The 19,629-nt window shown below is 41.1% G+C and overlaps 1 long non-coding RNA gene across 1 annotated transcript in view; it reads left to right on the forward strand.

Annotated features, from left to right (window-relative positions):
* The first annotated feature begins 18,648 nt into the window (after positions 1-18,648).
* The window catches only part of LOC139364221 (uncharacterized), a 41,365-nt gene continuing 40,384 nt past the window's right edge, over positions 18,649-19,629 (forward strand). Inside the window, exon 1 of the long non-coding RNA XR_011625672.1 lies at positions 18,649-18,777. This is a non-coding gene — a long non-coding RNA (uncharacterized lncRNA). The remainder of the gene's footprint in view (positions 18,778-19,629) is intronic.

A 19,629-nucleotide genomic window follows, 5' to 3' on the forward strand; every position in this document is an offset into this window, starting at 1 on the left:
TTTACTGCATCCTCTCCATTTACATAGGGAGTACCCCCAAGTAACCAATGGAATCCTCTATGGGGTATTTAAACTCCAAAAAATTCCGTAACAGGGCCTTTGAGCCCCTATGCTCAGGCCCGCTCCCACACTGTGGAGTGTACTTTCATTTTCAATAAACCTCTTCATTCCTTCCTTGCTTTGTTTGTGCATTTTGTTCAATTCTTTGTTCAAGATGCCAAGAACCTAGACATCCTCCACCGTTAACATATTTTGGCGAGCCAGCCAGGAGAAAAAGGTAAGCCCAAAGTTTGGAATTCATTTTTCTCCCTTTCCTTTCTGCTCCACACAAGGCTGTTCTCTCTCTGGCTCTCTCTCTCTATCTATCTATCTCTCTTTCTTTCTCTCTCTCTCTCTACTTTTCCTTTCCAAACCCTTTGGGGCAGCACCTAAATATGGAAGCAACTGCAGGTTTCTGGCCATGGCCAGTGAAACTAAGGGGTTTCCATGTGGAGAAGCCTGACCATCACCACCAGTTCACTTCAGGAATCTGGGTCTTTTCTCATTTTATTTTCCTCTCTTTCTTTTTCAGTCTTTGAGCAGCTGTTTCCCAGTTGTTCCTTGGAAATTAAGGGCAACTGGGTGGGGTCACTTCCCAGTACTGCCTGAAGGTCTATGAATGAATAGGAATAATTACCCTGGCTGGAAGGGGAAGGACTTTTTATCTTTTCTAGGCAAGGTCCCTAATCCCTGTGGCAGTGGAGCTCACAGCTGGGAGCAAATTCTCACAGGTTTCAGGGGACTTAAAACTTCTTTTCTTATGCTAAATTCTTCCCTTATTCTACTCGACTGGCTAAGGAACAAAAAGGCCCACCCGGCATCCAGTTCTTGTTACATGGCTACTCTTATAAATCTCATAGTATGTTTTGGAGGAGAAACCTGCATGTGGAGTGTGCACTTAAGGCCAGAGACATCTGGAACTCTAAGGCTGGACCCCACAGGAGGATGCTCCAGGGGTTCTGTGAACCTTAAACTCTCCACAGGGCTGCCCTTGGCAGAGATTCTGAGGTCTCGTATTAAACCCTCGTTAGAATCTTCTCTCGCAGTTGCAATGCTGGCTTGGCCCTAGAATTGTTTAGAATCTGAAGTTTACTGTCTAATGGGAAAGTGGAGTGGCGTTGCAGGTATCCAGGCTTTTGTGCTGCTGTTGTAAGCAGGGGGCCTGGTTAACGTGTGATACCTTCCTTTGGTACTGTTTGGCCCCAGTGCTCTTTGGAGTCTGGGGAAGGTTAGCCTCTGAAAATCAAAGCCATGGAGACTGCTTTACCCAAAATTTTGGTTCACAGCCTTCCTTGTGTAGGATACAGTACGTTCCTATTCAAAAGTTTTAGCCTGTTAACTTCCTTTAAAATTCAAGAGGGGGACAATTGTTAAATACAATGAGTTCTGAGTTCCTCTTCAAAGAACCAATATGTCAGTATGTTCAGCTTTCCTGTTCTTTGTTCTCCACTTTAAAGTTTAACTTCCTTGTTCTTTATGTCTCCTTGCCCCTAGTTTCAGTCTACAACCTCCTCCTAGCCTCTGTCAACTGTTCTATCCTTAGTCATCCTTATTCACCTGCTCTGTAACTGTCCTTCCTGCCGAAACTACTCACCCCGCCACTCCGGCTCATACCCCTGCTCTCTTTATAATAGCCAGTTGGAACTAGCTTAGGCCGTGTGGTCCAACCCTAGCCAATAGGGGAAAGACACAGCAGTAGAGACTAGCTGTGTCAGGAATAAAAACCCCCTACCCCTCCCTTGTCCAGTGTGCTCTCGCCATTGCTCCATCCATGAGACTCATCCTTCTATAGAAGTGAATTGCCTTGCTGAGAAAACTTTTGCCTGAGTGCTATTTTCACTTGGCGGCACTGAGTATTTATTTCCAATACTTGGATTATCCACTGGGGCAAAATAAAACTAGCAAGCTTATATTGCTATCTCATGGCTAAGGTTCCAAGTTATTGGGTCTTCATTTATGTATGTGTATACATGTCTAGATGTGTTTATTTGTATGTACACTTATTGTTATACATTGTGTCTACCAAACTGGCTTATAAGTAAAAAAAAGCTCATAAATTAGTAAGTCTGAGCAATTTTCAAGTTCACGTAACCTAAGTATAACTTTACTAAACAAGCTAGCTTTAAAATTACTGGTGAAATTAAAATAGAAATGGCTTCAGAATTGTCAGCATACATTTTGTCTGAATTTTATGTTTGTCTTTGCTAGATATTTTAAAATGACAGTGTTAATTCAGGCTGGGAGCTGCTTAGGGGGAGTCTGCTTCCCATTCTATTCAAATTCTTACTGAGATAAATGCATATCTGATTGCTTCCTTTGGAAAGGCTAATCAGAAACTCAGAAGAATACAACACTTTGTCTCCTACCTGTGATCTGAAAGACCCCAAGTGCCCTCACTGCCTCGAATTGTCCCACTTTTCTGGACCAAACCAATGTTCATTTTACATATGTTGATTAATGACTCCCGTGTGAAAAGTAAAAATTAAGTACAGTGAATGAGATAAATGTTTTAGGTAGACTTTTTGTGTAAATTAAAATTTTAAAGTTATTTTTAATTCTCATGTAATATCTTGGTCATTTGCAATTAAGAAGGGTTGTAATATGGGGAAATATGTTTCTAAAATTATAGAATTGTTCTTATCTATAAATGCCCACATCTAATAGCTCAGGATTTCTTGCTTTTTAGGGTTTCACTGAAGTTTTAGCTTACTAAAGATAAAAATTTTAGTTAACACATAATTCTGTATACAAAATATGCCAGAAAGGGTTATATTATTAGAAAACAAACGAATAACTTTGTCTAATTTAGAAGTTATGTAAAAGTTAGTTCAAATTTCAGATTTTAAAAGGTTATTTATAAAACAATGTAGTAAGGTACCATCAAGTAGGGGAGAAATATGTGGAAAAAGTTTAAATAATAAAATATTCTTTAAAATCTAATAAAGATGGCCGGGCACGGTGGCTCAAGCCTGTAATCCCAGCACTTTGGGAGGCCAAGATGGGTGGATCACGAGGTCAGGAGATCGAGACCATCCTGGCTAACACGGTGAAACCCCGTCTCTACTAAAAAATACAAAAAAAAACTAGCCTGGCGAGGTGGCAGGCGCCTGTAGTCCCAGCTACTCGGGAGGCTGAGGCAGGAGAATGGCGTAAACCCGGGAGGCGGAGCTTGCAGTGAGCTGAGATCCGGCCACTGCACTCCAGCCCGGGGACAGAGCGAAACTCCGTCTCAAAAAAAAAAAAAAAAAAAAAAGGAGGGGCGGAGCAAGATGGCCGAATAGGAACAGCTCCAGTCTCCAACTCCCAGCACGAGCGACACAGAAGACCGGTGATTTCTGCATTTTCAACTGAGGTACTGGGTTCATCTCACTGGGGAGTGCCGGACGATCGGTGCTGGTCAGCTGCTGCAGCCCGACCAGCGAGAGCTGAAGCAGGGCGAGGCATTGCCTCACCTGGGAAGCGCAAGGGGGAAGGGAATCCCTTTTCCTAGCCAGGGGAACTGAGACACACAACACCTGGAAAATCGGGTAACTCCCACCCCAATACTGCGCTTTAAGCAAACAGGCACACCAGGAGATCATATCCCACGCCTGGCCGGGAGGGTCCCACACCCACGGAGCCTCCCTCATTGCTAGCACAGCAGTCTGTGATCTACCGGCAAGGCAGCAGCGAGGCTGGGGGAGGGGCGCCCGCCATTGCCGAGGCTTAAGTAGGTAAACATAGCCGCTGGGAAGCTCGAACTGGGTGGAGCTCACAGCAGCTCAAGGAAACCTGCCTGTCTCTGTAGACTCCACCTCTGGGGACAGGGCACAACTATACAACAACAAAAGCAGCAGAAAACTCTGCAGACGCAAACGACTCTGTCTGACAGCTTTGAAGAGAGCAGTGGATCTCCCAACACGGAGGTTGAGATCTGAGAAGGGACAGACTCCCTGCTCAAGTGGGTCCCTGACCCCTGAGCAGCCTAACTGGGAGACATCCCCCACTAGGGGCAGTCTGATACCCCACACCTCACAGGGTGGAGTACACCCCTGAGAGGAAGCTTCCAAAGCAAGAATCAGACAGGTACACTCGCTGTTCAGAAATATTCTATCTTCTGCAGCCTCTGCTGCTGATACCCAGGCAAACAGGGTCTGGAGTGGACCTCAAGCAATCTCCAACAGACCTACAGCTGAGGGTCCTGACTGTTAGAAGGAAAACTATCAAACAGGAAGGACACCTACACCAAAACCCCATCAGTACATCACCATCATCAAAGACCAGAGGCAGATAAAACCACAAAGATGGGGAAAAAGCAGGGCAGAAAAGCTGGAAATTCAAAAAATAAGAGCGCATCTCCCCCGGCAAAGGAGCGCAGCTCATCGCCAGCAACGGATCAAAGCTGGACGGAGAATGACTTTGACGAGATGAGAGAAGAAGGCTTCAGTCCATCAAATTTCTCAGAGCTAAAGGAGGAATTACGTACCCAGCGCAAAGAAACTAAAAATCTTGAAAAAAAAGTGGAAGAATTGATGGCTAGAGTAATTAATGCAGAGAAGGTCCTAAACGAAATGAAAGAGATGAAAACCATGACACGAGAAATATGTGACAAATGCACAAGCTTCAGTAACCGACTCGATCAACTGGAAGAAAGAGTATCAGCGATTGAGGATCAAATGAATGAAATGAAGCGAGAAGAGAAACCAAAAGAAAAAAGAAGAAAAAGAAATGAACAAAGCCTGCAAGAAGTATGGGATTATGTAAAAAGACCAAATCTACGTCTGATTGGGGTGCCTGAAAGTGAGGGGGAAAATGGAACCAAGTTGGAAAACACTCTTCAGGATATCATCCAGGAGAACTTCCCCAACCTAGTAGGGCAGGCCAACATTCAAATCCAGGAAATACAGAGAACGCCACAAAGATACTCCTCGAGAAGAGCAACTCCAAGACACATAATTGCCAGATTCACCAAAGTTGAAATGAAGGAAAAAATCTTAAGGGCAGCCAGAGAGAAAGGTCGGGTTACCCACAAAGGGAAGCCCATCAGACTAACAGCAGATCTCTCGGCAGAAACTCTACAAGCCAGAAGAGAGTGGGGGCCAATATTCAACATTCTTAAAGAAAAGAATTTTAAACCCAGAATTTCATATCCAGCCAAACTAAGTTTCATAAGTGAAGGAGAAATAAAATCCTTTACAGATAAGCAAATGCTTAGAGATTTTGTCACCACTAGGCCTGCCTTACAAGAGATCCTGAAGGAAGCACTAAACATGGAAAGGAACAACAGGTACCAGCCATTGCAAAAACATGCCAAAATGTAAAGACCATGGAGGCTAGGAAGAAACTGCATCAACTAACGAGCAAAATAACCAGTTAATATCATAATGGCAGGATCAAGTTCACACATAACAATCTTAACCTTAAATGTAAATGGACTAAATGCACCAATTAAAAGACACAGACTGGCAAACTGGATAAAGAGTCAAGACCCATCAGTCTGCTGTATTCAGGAGACCCATCTCACACGCAGAGACATACATAGGCTCAAAATAAAGGGATGGAGGAAGATTTACCAAGCAAATGGAGAACAAAAAAAAGCGGAGGTTGCAATACTAGTCTCTGATAAAACAGACTTTAAACCATCAAAGATCAAAAGAGACAAAGAAGGCCATTACATAATGGTAAAGGGATCAATTCAACAGGAAGAGCTAACTATCCTAAATATATATGCACCCAATACAGGAGCACCCAGATTCATAAAGCAAGTCCTTAGAGACTTACAAAGAGACTTAGACTCCCATACAATAATAATGGGAGACTTCAACACTCCACTGTCAACATTAGACAGATCAACGAGACAGAAAGTTAACAAGGATATCCAGGAATTGAACTCATCTCTGCAGCAAGCAGACCTAATAGACATCTACAGAACTCTCCACCCCAAATCAACAGAATATACATTCTTCTCAGCACCACATCGTACTTACTCCAAAATTGACCACGTAATTGGAAGTAAAGCACTCCTCAGCAAATGTACAAGAACAGAAATTATAACAAACTGTCTCTCAGACCACAGTGCAATCAAACTAGAACTCAGGACTAAGAAACTCAATCAAAACTGCTCAACTACATGGAAACTGAACAACCTGCTCCTGAATGACTACTGGGTACATAACGAAATGAAGGCAGAAATAAAGATGTTCTTTGAAACCAATGAGAACAAAGATACAACATACCAGAATCTCTGGGACACATTTAAAGCAGTGTGTAGAGGGAAATTTATAGCACTAAATGCCCACAAGAGAAAGCAGGAAAGATCTAAAATTGACACTCTAACATCACAATTAAAAGAGTTAGAGAAGCAAGAGCAAACACATTCGAAAGCTAGCAGAAGGCAAGAAATAACTAAGATCAGAGCAGAACTGAAGGAGATAGAGACACAAAAAACTCTCCAAAAAATCAATGAATCTAGGAGTTGGTTTTTTGAAAAGATCAACAAAATTGACAGACCACTAGCCAGACTAATAAAGAAGAAAAGAGAGAAGAATCAAATCGACGCAATTAAAAATGATAAAGGGGATATCACCACCGACCCCACAGAAATACAAACTACCATCAGAGAATACTATAAACACCTCTACGCAAATAAACTGGAAAATCTAGAAGAAATGGATAATTTCCTGGACACTTACACTCTTCCAAGACTAAACCAGGAAGAAGTTGAATCCCTGAATAGACCAATAGTAGGCTCTGAAATTGAGGCAATAATTAATAGCCTGCCAAAGAAAAAAAGTCCAGGACCAGATGGATTCACAGCTGAATTCTACCAGAGGTACAAGGAGGAGTTGGTACCATTCCTTCTGAAACTATTCCAATCAATAGAAAAAGAGGGAATCCTCCCTAACTCATTTTATGAGGCCAACATCATTCTGATACCAAAGCCTGGCAGAGACACAACAAAAAAAGAGAATTTTAGACCAATATCCCTGATGAACATCGATGCAAAAATCCTCAATAAAATACTGGCAAACCGGGTTCAGCAACACATCAAAAAGCTTATCCACCATGATCAAGTGGGCTTCATCCCTGGGATGCAAGGCTGGTTCAACATTCGCAAATCAATAAACATAATCCAGCATATAAACAGAACCAAAGACAAGAACCACATGATTATCTCAATAGATGCAGAAAAGGCTTTTGACAAAATTCAACAGCCCTTCATGCTAAAAACGCTCAATAAATTCGGTATTGATGGAACGTACCTCAAAATAATAAGAGCTATCTATGACAAACCCACAGCCAATATCATACTGAATGGGCAAAAACTGGAAAAATTCCCTTTGAAAACTGGCACAAGACAGGGATGCCCTCTCTCACCACTCCTATTCAACATAGTGTTGGAAGTTCTGGCTAGGGCAATCAGGCAAGAGAAAGAAATCAAGGGTATTCAGTTAGGAAAAGAAGAAGTCAAATTGTCCCTGTTTGCAGATGACATGATTGTATATTTAGAAAACCCCATTGTCTCAGCCCAAAATCTCCTTAAGCTGATAAGCAATTTCAGCAAAGTCTCAGGATACAAAATTAATGTGAAAAAATCACAAGCATTCTTATACACCAGTAACAGACAAACAGAGAGCCAAATCAGGAATGAACTTCCATTCACAATTGCTTCAAAGAGAATAAAATACCTAGGAATCCAACTTACAAGGGATGTAAAGGACCTCTTCAAGGAGAACTACAAACCACTGCTCAGTGAAATCAAAGAGGACACAAACAAATGGAAGAACATACCATGCTCATGGATAGGAAGAATCAATATCGTGAAAATGGCCATACTGCCCAAGGTTATTTATAGATTCAATGCCATACCCATCAAGCTACCAACGAGTTTCTTCACAGAATTGGAAAAAACTGCTTTAAAGTTCATATGGAACCAAAAAAGAGCCCGCATCTCCAAGACAATCCTAAGTCAAAAGAACAAAGCTGGAGGCATCACGCTACCTGACTTCAAACTATACTACAAAGCTACAGTAACCAAAACAGCATGGTACTGGTACCAAAACAGAGATATAGACCAATGGAACAGAACAGAGTCCTCAGAAATAATACCACACATCTACAGCCATCTGATCTTTGACAAACCTGAGAGAAACAAGAAATGGGGAAAGGATTCCCTATTTAATAAATGGTGCTGGGAAAATTGGCTAGCCGTAAGTAGAAAGCTGAAACTGGATCCTTTCCTTACTCCTTATACGAAAATTAATTCAAGATGGATTAGAGACTTAAATGTTAGACCTAATACCATAAAAACCCTAGAGGAAAACCTAGGTAGTACCATTCAGGACATAGGCATGGGCAAAGACTTCATGTCTAAAACACCAAAAGCAACGGCAGCAAAAGCCAAAATTGACAAATGGGATCAAATTAAACTAAAGAACTTCTGCACAGCAAAAGAAACTACCATCAGAGTGAACAGGCAACCTACAGAATGGGAGAAAATTTTTGCAATCTACTCATCTGACAAAGGGCTAATATCCAGAACCTACAAAGAACTCAAACAAATTTACAAGAAAAAAACAAACAACCCCATCAAAAAGTGGGCAAAGGATATGAACAGACATTTCTCAAAAGAAGACATTCATACAGCCAACAGACACATGAAAAAATGCTCAGCATCACTGGCCATCAGAGAAATGCAAATCAAAACCACAATGAGATACCATCTCACACCAGTTAGAATGGCGATCATTAAAAAGTCAGGAAACAACAGGTGCTGGAGAGGATGTGGAGAAATAGGAACACTTTTACACTGTTGGTGGGATTGTAAACTAGTTCAACCATTATGGAAAACAGTATGGCGATTCCTCAAGGATCTAGAACTAGATGTACCATATGACCCAGCCATCCCATTACTGGGTATATACCCAAAGGATTATAAATTATGCTGCTATAAAGACACATGCACACGTATGTTTATTGCGGCACTATTCACAATAGCAAAGACTTGGAATCAACCCAAATGTCCATCAGTGACAGACTGGATTAAGAAAATGTGGCACATATACACCATGGAATACTATGCAGCCATCAAAAAGGATGAGTTTGTGTCCTTTGTAGGGACATGGATGCAGCTGGAAACCATCATTCTTAGCAAACTATCACAAGAACAGAAAACCAAACACCGCATGTTCTCACTCATAGGTGGGAACTGAACAATGAGATCACTCGGACTCAGGAAGGGGAACATCACACACCGGGGCCTATCATGGGGAGGGGGGAGGGGGGAGGGGGGAGGGGGGAGGGATTGCATTGGGAGTTATACCTGATGTAAATGACGAGTTGATGGGTGCAGCACACCAACAAGGCACAAGTATACATATGTAACAAACCTGCACGTTATGCACATGTACCCTACAACTTAAAGTATAATAATAATAATTAAAAAAAAAAAAAAAAAAACCTAATAAAGAATTGAAAACATTTGGCTAATTAACATTTTCATAGTAAAAGCTCTTAGTCTTCATTAAAGTAAAAGAAGACAAGAAGACAAATAGAATTTGAGTAATATTTCTCTCTCTGCCTAATTTCTCCAAAATTTGTGAAGTATATGTGAATATTCTTAATTCATGGCAATGTGTTTGTTTGCATACAGTCAAGCAGGGTCGCCAGGGCACTAAGGAAGAGAGAACCCAGAAATCTGGCATGCCAGCAAAAGGTTAAGAATTTCTTACCAGTCAGTCTCTGGCCTATCTCTCTTCTTGTCAACTGGTTAAATATAAAGTAAAAGTCACTATATAGCTCCTCTGTAAAGTTTTAAATTAATTGGTTTAATGATAATAAGATCTTAAATCATATATTTTGTCTGAGAAGTAAAAAATGTAATGCCTTTTATTTAGTTTGTGTGACTTGAGTAATCTTTGGGAAATAAAGATGGTTTTAAAGATTATTGGTGAAACACAGTTGTCTTCAAAAAGTAAACATGTGGTCTAAATTATGTTCAAATATTAGGTTTGCTCAATGCTTTAAGGTCATAAGCTACTTCTTTGGCTTTTGAAAATTGTTTAACTTGCCGGCTTTTCCAGGTATGCCCTGGGGACATGTGGAGTTGGCCACATCCTAGCTATGCTGGACACAGTCAAACCTTATCAGAACGTAATTTACCAGGTTTTACATTAAAGTTAAAATTGCTAAGAGTCACCATTGTAACATGCAATTAAGACTACTGGAAACAGATTTACATGCAAAGTGTGTAAGAACAGTAAAATGTGTTTTTTTAGTAAAAGGTTATAAGAAGGTATGGAAATGTAAACTTTTGCCTAGGGTTAAAGGATTGTTTTAAGTTAGATGGGGAAAGCTAAAGGCTTGAAGAAGTGGTGGAAAAATAGTGGAAATTAATTTTGTAGAAGAGGTTCTCCATGTGAACATGGTGACTACATTCAAAGGGGTTATAAAAGGTTTTTGCTTCTTTAAAACTTCTAAGTCATCATTTTGGCAAAATAAATAACTATGGTAATCTGGAATTCCAAAATCAAACTTCAGTTTCAAAATTACTCTCACTGGCACCTGACTTTTCAAACACTTCAGAGGGCCCCTGAAGTGTCTAGAAAAGAGAGGTAAACAGGATTATTTAACCAGCTTAGGCAGATTGGATTGCCAAAATGATGCTCAATTTTCTGTAGGTTATATTTTTGTGAGTAATACTAATATATGTTCCAAGATTATATGGGATTTCTAAAATTCTAATGTCTAAGTATATGTTATTAGTTATAATTATGGTTATTATGTTAAGTTATTGTAAACCATAAAAATAACCAAATTTTCTTGTCAGTGCTATGCACCTAATTTGGAAAAACAACTAGTATCCAAGAGGATATAAGTCTAATGTTGATTAAGCATGGATTCATGGAGAACCAGGATGGCCACCTTGTTCTTCCTGAGTCCTTAAAGCTTTTATTATAAAGAGTTCTGCATTCCATGACTCATCATGGAAAAGATAAAATTATCCAAATTGAATACATTGGTATAGTGATGTACAAATTGTTTAAAATGGTTTATATCCAATTCTTGATCCCATATTCCTGGGAAAACAATTAAAGCTTCAGGTACATTTGGTCACCTGATGAGCCAATTAAATATTTTATAAAGGGATTTCATTCTATTGTTATTTTCAATGCGTGTTTTCTGGTTGTATAAAAGCTATCCCATGGAAAAAGATGGATGTTATAACAGTAGATTATTATGCTACAGTGTATTTTCACCAGGTAAAGAAAGCTTATTATGGTTTGAATCTTCTGGAAACATCAGGAAAAGACTGTCCTTGCCATCCACACTACAACAAAACTTCAAGACCTTGAACTTTGGGTTCATAATCTCACCCCCTCTTTGGTCCCTCCACACTTTCAGAACTGTGCTCCCATTGGAACCCTTGAGATAAAGTTAAGCAGGAAAATGTCTCCCAAGAAAAGGATAGCATCCTTGATGTGAACAGCTTTTTCCAAGTTCACAGGTTAAGACTTATACTGTCATGAAACTCTTATCTTTGAATATTTTTCTCTTGCTTATGCCTCTACCAATAATAGATGTGGAAAGGGGACCTGTTATGTACACTAATGGAGTGTACTTTTATTTGTGAAGGGGTTTGCAGCCAGCTTTATACATGGATAACCTTATACTTTGATAGATAAAAGATGAAGGCCCAATGCCAAATGTCCATCAGTGACAGACCGGATTAAGAAAATGTGGCACATATACACCATGGAATACTGTGCAGCCATAAAAAAGGATGAGTTTGTGTCCTTTGTAGGGACATGGATGCAGCTGGAAACCATCATTCTCAGCAAATTATCGCAAGAACAGAAAACCAAACACCACATGTTCTCACTCGTAGGTGGGAATTGAACAATGAGAATACTTGGACTCTGGAAGGGGAACATCACACACCGGGACCTATTATGGGGAGGGGGGAGGGGGGAGGGATGGCATTGGGAGTTATACCTGATGTAAATGACAAGTTGATGGGTGTTGACGAGTTGATGGGTGCAGCACACCAACATGGCACAAGTATACATATGTAACAAACCTGCACGTTGTGCACATGTACCCTAGAAAAAGTATAATAAAAAAATTAATAAATAAAATAAATAAATAAAAAAGAAACTTTAATAGTATATATGTGGCCTCATAATCAGTCAAAAAACAAAACATTGGTTCACCCCTCTTAACCCACATCATGGGTTAAAGAAAACATTGCTAGAAGGTCTTCACTATTCTAAAGGGACATCATTTGTTAGGTCCTATTTCCATGGTTTAAAATAAAAGAAGCAATGACTAGAAATGTATCCCTCATGATAGGTTCTATAGCAAATTCTACTGTAAAGGCTACAGTTATACAGTAGACTTTAAATTCTCTTGTGAAAGTTATGATAGAATTGGCTAAACAGAGAAATATCTGTGTAGCTGCTGGCACTTGTGGCCTATGGAGAAATACATCAAATGAAGATTATAGAAATTCATTGGTAGGAGATTAACAAAGAGACTGCTTAGTAAAGTGAGCAAACTCTTTATCTAGCTCATTCTTTGACCTATTTGATTTTAGGAGGTTTGGTTTAGGAGGACCTTGGGTAAGGAGCATACTCTAAACTCTCGGTATTATCTTCCCAATAGTCATAACAATGATCTCTCTGGTGTGCTGAATTTTCTCAAAGGTTTTAAATGCTTGCCTGCAGCCATCTCTAAAACGTCAGATGGTCTCTCTTCAACTGGAATAACAGAAGCTGAAAGAAATGTGCAACCATAAGGACACCAGAACCTGCAAATGACGTGCTCAGACCGGAAACCCAAAATGACGGTAACTGAGAGTAACACTAGGACCCTAAGTTTTAGTCCCACTCTTACCTGACAAAACCCGACCGAAAAAGGAGAATTTTTTAAACAAAATTCAGAGAGGCCATAATTTTTGACTAAGCTCATGCACTAAGCCCCAACAAACCAAATCAAACCAAACCAAAATGGAGTTGCTTGTGCTAAGAAACACATAGATTCTAGAACAAATCACATTTTTTCTCCTGCAAATCTCTGTAACAAACATTTCTAACAGCATAGGTATCCACCGCCTGAAGTCCCCATTAAATCTTTTAACCAAATTCATTTCCTCTCACCTAGAAACTATCAAGTTTCAGATGATCATGCAACAAAGGTTTCAGCCACCTCCAGGTGAAGATACCACCCCTGGCCATCAGGAAGCTACCCTGCCTCCACTAGATAGAGCAAGGTGAGAGTTCCATAATCCCCAACAGGCAGGGTCTACACTCTAAGCCAGCATAAAGTGGTTACAGAAAAAAGACTATTGGTCCCTCTGCCTCCCATAAAGATTTACGGGGATCACATCTCTCAGTGGGGAGATGAGGCAGAAAAATAGGGTCTGGAGGCAGGGAACATACGCCAATTCACATTTCAGCTATAACAGGAAATATTCTCTGTATAGGGCATATGCCATGAGTAACTTTGTAACTTTACTTCATCCTCTCCAATTATATAAGGCATACCCCAAGTAACCAATGGAATCCTCTAGGGGGTATTTAAACTCCAAAAAAATTCTGCAGCAGGGCCTTTGAGTACTCAGGCCCACTCTCACACTGTGGAGCATACTTTCATTTTTAGTAAAACCCTTCATTCCTTCCTTGCTTTGTTTGTGCATTTTGTTCAATTCTTTATTGAAGACACCAAGAACCTGGACACCCTCCACTGTTAACAACATGAGATCTGACTGTTTTTGAGTATGGCAATTACCCCCTTCTGTCTCTCTCACTTCCTCTCTTACCATGTGATACACTGGATCCACATTGCCTTCTGCTATGAGTGGGAGCAAAGGAGACCCTATTTGGGAGCAGATATTTGCATAATGCTTCCTGTACAGACTGCAGACTCATGAGCCAAAATGAACCTCTTTAATTACTCAGCCTCAGGTACTTCTTTATGGTAATACAGAAGCAGACAAATAATAGAAAATTGGAACTGAGGAGTGGGGCATTGCTACAAAGAGATCTAAAAATGCAGAAGTGGCTTTGAGATTGGGTAATGGGCAGAGGTTGGAAGTGTTTAGAGGGCTCAGAAGAAGATAGGAAAACAAGAAAAAGTTTAGAAGTTCTTCAAGGCTTGTTACGTGGTTGTGACCAAAATGCTGATAGAAATACGAATAATGAAAGCCAGGCTGATGAGGTCTCAGATGAAAACAAAAAAATTACTGGGAACTGGAGCAAAGGTCATCCTTGTTACACCCTAGCAAAGAATTTGGCTGCATTGTGTCCATGTCCTAGGGATTTGTGGAAGGTTTAAATTAAGAGTGATGCCCTAGGGTATCTGGTGGAAGAAATTTCTAAGCAGAAAAGTATTCAAGAAGTGGCCTGGCTGCTTCTAATATCATATCGTCAGATGCAGGAGAAAGGAATGACATAAAGTTGGAATTTATATTTAAAAGGGAAGCAGAGCATAGAAGTTTAAAAAATTTGCAGCATGGCCATGTGGTAGAAGGAAAGAGCATTTTCAGGAGAGGAATCCAAGCAGGCTCCAGAGCAACCACTTGCTATGGAGATTAGATGACTAAAAGGGAGCCAGGTGCTAATATCCAAAACAATGGGGAAAAGGCCCTAAAGACATTTCAGAAGTCTTCTGGAAGTCCTTGCCCTCTGTGATTGTTAATATTAAGTGTCAACTTGATTGGATTGAAGGATGCAAAGTATTGTTTCCGGGTGTGACTGTGTGGGTGTTGCCAAAATAGATTAACATTTGAGTCAATGTACTGGGAGAGGCAGACCCACCCTCAATCTAAATGGGTACCATTAATCAGCTGCCAGCATGGCTAGAAAAAGCAGGCAGAAGAAGGTAGAAAGAGCAGACTTACTGAGTCTTCTGGTCTTCATTTTTCTCCCATGCTGGATGCTTCCTGCCCTCAAACATTGGACTCCAAGTTCTTCAGCTTTTGAACTCTTGGACCTACATCAGTGGTTTGCCAGGGACTCTCCGACCTTTGGCCACAGACTGAAGGCTACACCGTCAGCTTCTCTACTTTTGAGGTTTTGGCACTTGGACTGGCTTCCTTGCTCCTCAGCTTGCAGTTGGCCTATTATGGGACTTCACCATGTCATCATGTGAATCAGTACTCCTTAATAAATGCCCTTTCATATATTCATCTATGATATTTGTTCTGTCCCTCTAGAGAACCCTGACTAATACAGATTTTGGTAGCAGAAATGGTTCTAGAGGAACAGAATTTTAAGGATGGATATTTTAAATCGGTTTTGGGGTTTCTGGAGTTGACTGCTTAATCTGATTAGACCCAAAAATGTTAAGGACTCTACTTCGAATAGTATGGAGAGCACTGATAGTCCTTGGCATGAACTGTTCAGAGAGTTATGCAAAATAAGTGCATTTGATACTCCTGATTCACTGCTCTTGAGAGGCAAGAAATTTAGTGACTCTATACATATCTTTGACCATATGTGGAGCACCAAGGAATATTATGAAATTGGTGGGTTGCTCCTAAGTTTACAAAGTGATGAAAGAAAATGATGAGCTTAGGGATTCTCACTCCCTGCTCCAGAAGCAAGTACCGAGCCTCAAATCTTCTAAGACTGCCCTGAGTGAGAGAGTCTTATCTCCTGCAGACAAAGAGCTGCAATTGTGGAAGATCAGACACAAGTTCTTATCATGAAAGTGGCTGACCTGCAATGAAAGGTACATGCTCAGTCTTGCCAGGTGTCTACAATTTGTTAAGGTGAGGGCATTGATTGGAAAAGAATGGGACCCTATAACTTGGAATGGAAATGTGTGGGAGGATCCAGATGAGGCTGAGAGCACTGAGCTCCTACATTCTGATAAGCCTTTTTTCCCAGAGGAAACAGCCTCCCCAAACCCAGTGGTAGCAACATCCCCTCCCCCACCCACTCTGCCATCAGCCTTTTCACCCTCTGTCTGAGGAGATTAACCATGCACTGCCTGAGGCAACAGTACACTACCAACAATTTATTCTGTTAATCTTTTTCCCATCTTTCCTCAAGGAGTTCTCAGGCCTTTTACCAGGGTAACTGTGCATTGGGGAAAGGGGAATGATCAGACCTTTTAGGGAGTACTGAACACTGACTCTGAGCTGGTATTGATGTCAGGGAACATAAAACATCATTGTGGTTTTCCAGTTAAAGTAGGGGTTTGTGGAGGTCAGGTAATTAATGGAGTTTTAGCTTAGGTCTGACTTACAGTGAGTCCAGTGTGTCCCTGGAGTCATCCTGTGGTCATTTCCCCAGTGCCAGAATGCATAGTTGGCACGGATATACGTAGCAGCTAGAACAATTCCCACGTTGGCTCCCTAACTGGTAGGGTGAGGGCTATTATTGTTGGAAAGGCCAAATGGAAGCCATTAGAATTGCCTCTACCTAGAAAAATAGTAGGTCAAAAATAATATCACATCCCTGGAGGGACTGCAGAGATTAGTGCCACCATCAAGGACTTGAAAGACACAGGGGTCATGATTCCCACCACATCCCCATTCAACTCTCCTATTTGGACTGTGCAGAAGACAGGTGAATCTTGGAGAATGACAGTGGATTATAAGCTTAACCAAATGGTGACTCCAATTGCAGCTGCTATACCCGATGTGGTTTTATTGCTTGAACAAATTAACACATCTCCTGGTAACTGGTATGCAGCCATTGATTTGGCAAAAGCTTTTTTTCTCCATTCCTATCCATAAGGCCCACCACAAGCAATTTGCCTTCAGCTGGAAAGGCCAGCAATATACCTTCACTGTTCTACCTCATGGGTATATCAACTCTCTGACTTTGTGTCATACTTTTGCTTGCAGAAAACTTGATTGTTTTCCCTTCCACAAGATATCCCACTGGTTCATTACATTGTGATATTATGCTGATTAGATCCAGTGAGCAAGAAGTTGCAAACTTACTGGACTTATTGGTGAGACATTTGCATGCCAGGGGATGGGAAATAAATCTGACTAAAGTTCAGGGACCTTCTACCTCAGTGAAATGTCCAGGGGTCTAGTGGTTTGGGGCATGTTGAGATATTCCTTTAAATGTGAAGGATAAGTTGCGGCATTTGGCCCCTCCTACAACCAAGAAAGAGGCATAATGCCTAGTGGGCATATTTGGATTTTGGAGGCAACACATTCCTAATCTGGGTGTGTTACTTTAGCCCATTTATCAAGTGACCCAAAAGGCTGCCAGTTTTGAGTGGAGTCCAGAACAGAAGGTTCTACAACAAGTCCAGGCTGCTGTGAAAGCTGCTCTGCCACTTGGCCATATGACCCAGTAGATCCAATGGTTCTTGAGATAGGGATGCTATTTGGAGCCTTTGGCAGGCCCCATAGGTGAATCACAATGGAAGGCTCTAGGATTTTGGAGCAAGGCCTTGCTATCTTCTGCAGATAACTACTCTCCTTCTGAGAGACAGTTCTTGGCCTCTTACTGGGCTGTGGTAGAAACTAAATGTTTGACTACAGGACATCAAATCACCACGCAACCTGAACTGCCTATCATGAACTGGGTGTTTTCTGACTCATCTAGCCACAGAGTGGGATGTGCACAGTAGAATTCCATCATCAAATGGAAGCGGAATATAAGTGATCAGGCTCAAGCAAGTCCTGAAAGCATAAGCAAGTTACATAAGGAAGTGGCTCAAATGCCCACGGTCTCTACTCTTGCCACCCTACTTTCTCTCCCCTACCTGCACCAATGGCCTCATAGGGAGTTCTCCATGATTAGTTGACAGAGGAAGAGAAGACTAGTACCTCGTTTACAGATGGTTCTGCATAATATGCAGGCATCACCTGAAAGTGGACAGCTGTAGCACTACAGCCACTTTCTAGGACATCCCTGAAGGACAGTGATGAAGTGAAGGGAAATCTTCTCAGTGGACAGAACTTTGAGCAGTGCACCCAGTTGTGCACTTTACTTGGAAGGAGAAATGACCAGATATGTGATTTTATACTGATTCCTGGACTGTAGTCAGTGGTTTGCCTGAATGTTCAGGGACTCGGAAGAAGCATAATTGGAAAATTGGTGACAAGGAAATTTGGGAAAGAGGTATGTGGATAAACCTTTGTGAGTGATCAAAAACTTCGAAGATGGTTGTATCCCATGTGAGTGCTCATCAAAGGGTGACCTCAGTAGAGGAAGATTTTAATAATTAAGTGGATAGGATGACTTTTTCTGTGGACACCACTCAACCTCTTTCCCTAGCCACCCCTGTCATCACCCAATAGGTCCATGAACAAAGTAATCATGGTGGCAGGCATGGAGGTTATGCATGGGCTCAGCAACATAGTCTTCCGCTAACTAGGTAATAATATTTTGCAGGGCTGGGGCAAAGTTCTCCAGAAGGTTGTATATTCTTTGAATCAGCATCCAATATATGGCACTATTTCTCCCATAGCCTGTATTCACAGATCCAGGAATCAAGGTGTGGAAGTGGAAGTGGAACCACTCACCATCACCCCTAGTGACCCACTAGCAAAATTCTTGCTTCCCACCACATTATGATTTTCTGGCCTACAGGCCTTAGTTCTAGAGGAAGGAATGCTGCTGCTAGGAGACACAACAATGATTCCATTAAACTGGAAGTTAAGATTGCCACCTGGCCACTTTGGGGTCCTACTTCTAAATCAACAGGTTAAGAAGGGAGTTACAGTGTTGGCTGGGGCGACTGACCCAGACTATCAAGATGAAATTAGTCTACTATTCCACAATGGAGGTAAGGAAGAGTATGAGTGGAATACAGGACATCCCTTAGGGCGTCTTTTAGTGTTATCATGCCCTGTGATTAAGGTCAATGGGAAACTACAGCAGCCCAATCCAGGCAGGACCATAAATGGTCCAGACCCTTTAGGAATGAACGTTTGGATCACTCTACCAGGTAAAAATCCATGACCTGCTGAGGTACTTTCTGAATGCAAAGGAAATACAGAATGGATAGTAGAAGGTAGTCATCAATAACAACTATGACCATGTGACCAGTTGCAGAAATGAGGACTTAATTGTCATGAGCATTTCCTCCTTATTTTCTTAAGAACATGTTTATGCAGGTATACACTTGTACTAAGAAAATATCTTTATTTTCCAACACTATGTTGAATAGGAGTGGTGAGAGAGGGCATCCCTGTCTTGTGTCAGTTTTCAAGGGGAGTGCTTCCAGTTTTTGCCCATTCAGTATGATATTGGCTGTGGGTTTGTCGTAAATAGTTCTTATTGTTTTGAGATATGTTCCATCAATACCAAATTTATTGAGAGTTTTTATCATGAAGGGCTGCTGAATTTTGTCAAAGGCCCTTTCTGCATCTATTGAGATAATCATGTGGTTTTGGTCTTTGGTTCTGTTTATATGCTGGATTACATTTATTGATTTGCATATGTTGAACCAGCCTTGCACCCCAGGGATGAAGCCCACTTGATCATGGTGGATACGCTTTCTGATGTGCTGCTGGATTTGATTTGCCTGTATTTTACTTAGGATTTTTGCATTGATGTTCATTGGGGATATTGGTCTAAAATTCTCTTTTTTTGTTGTGTCTCTGCCAGGCTTTGGTATCAGGATGATGTTGGCTTC

The sequence above is a fragment of the Macaca nemestrina genome, chromosome 7 (assembly GCF_043159975.1).
Source record: "Macaca nemestrina isolate mMacNem1 chromosome 7, mMacNem.hap1, whole genome shotgun sequence".
NCBI classification, from domain to species: Eukaryota; Metazoa; Chordata; class Mammalia; order Primates; family Cercopithecidae; genus Macaca; species Macaca nemestrina.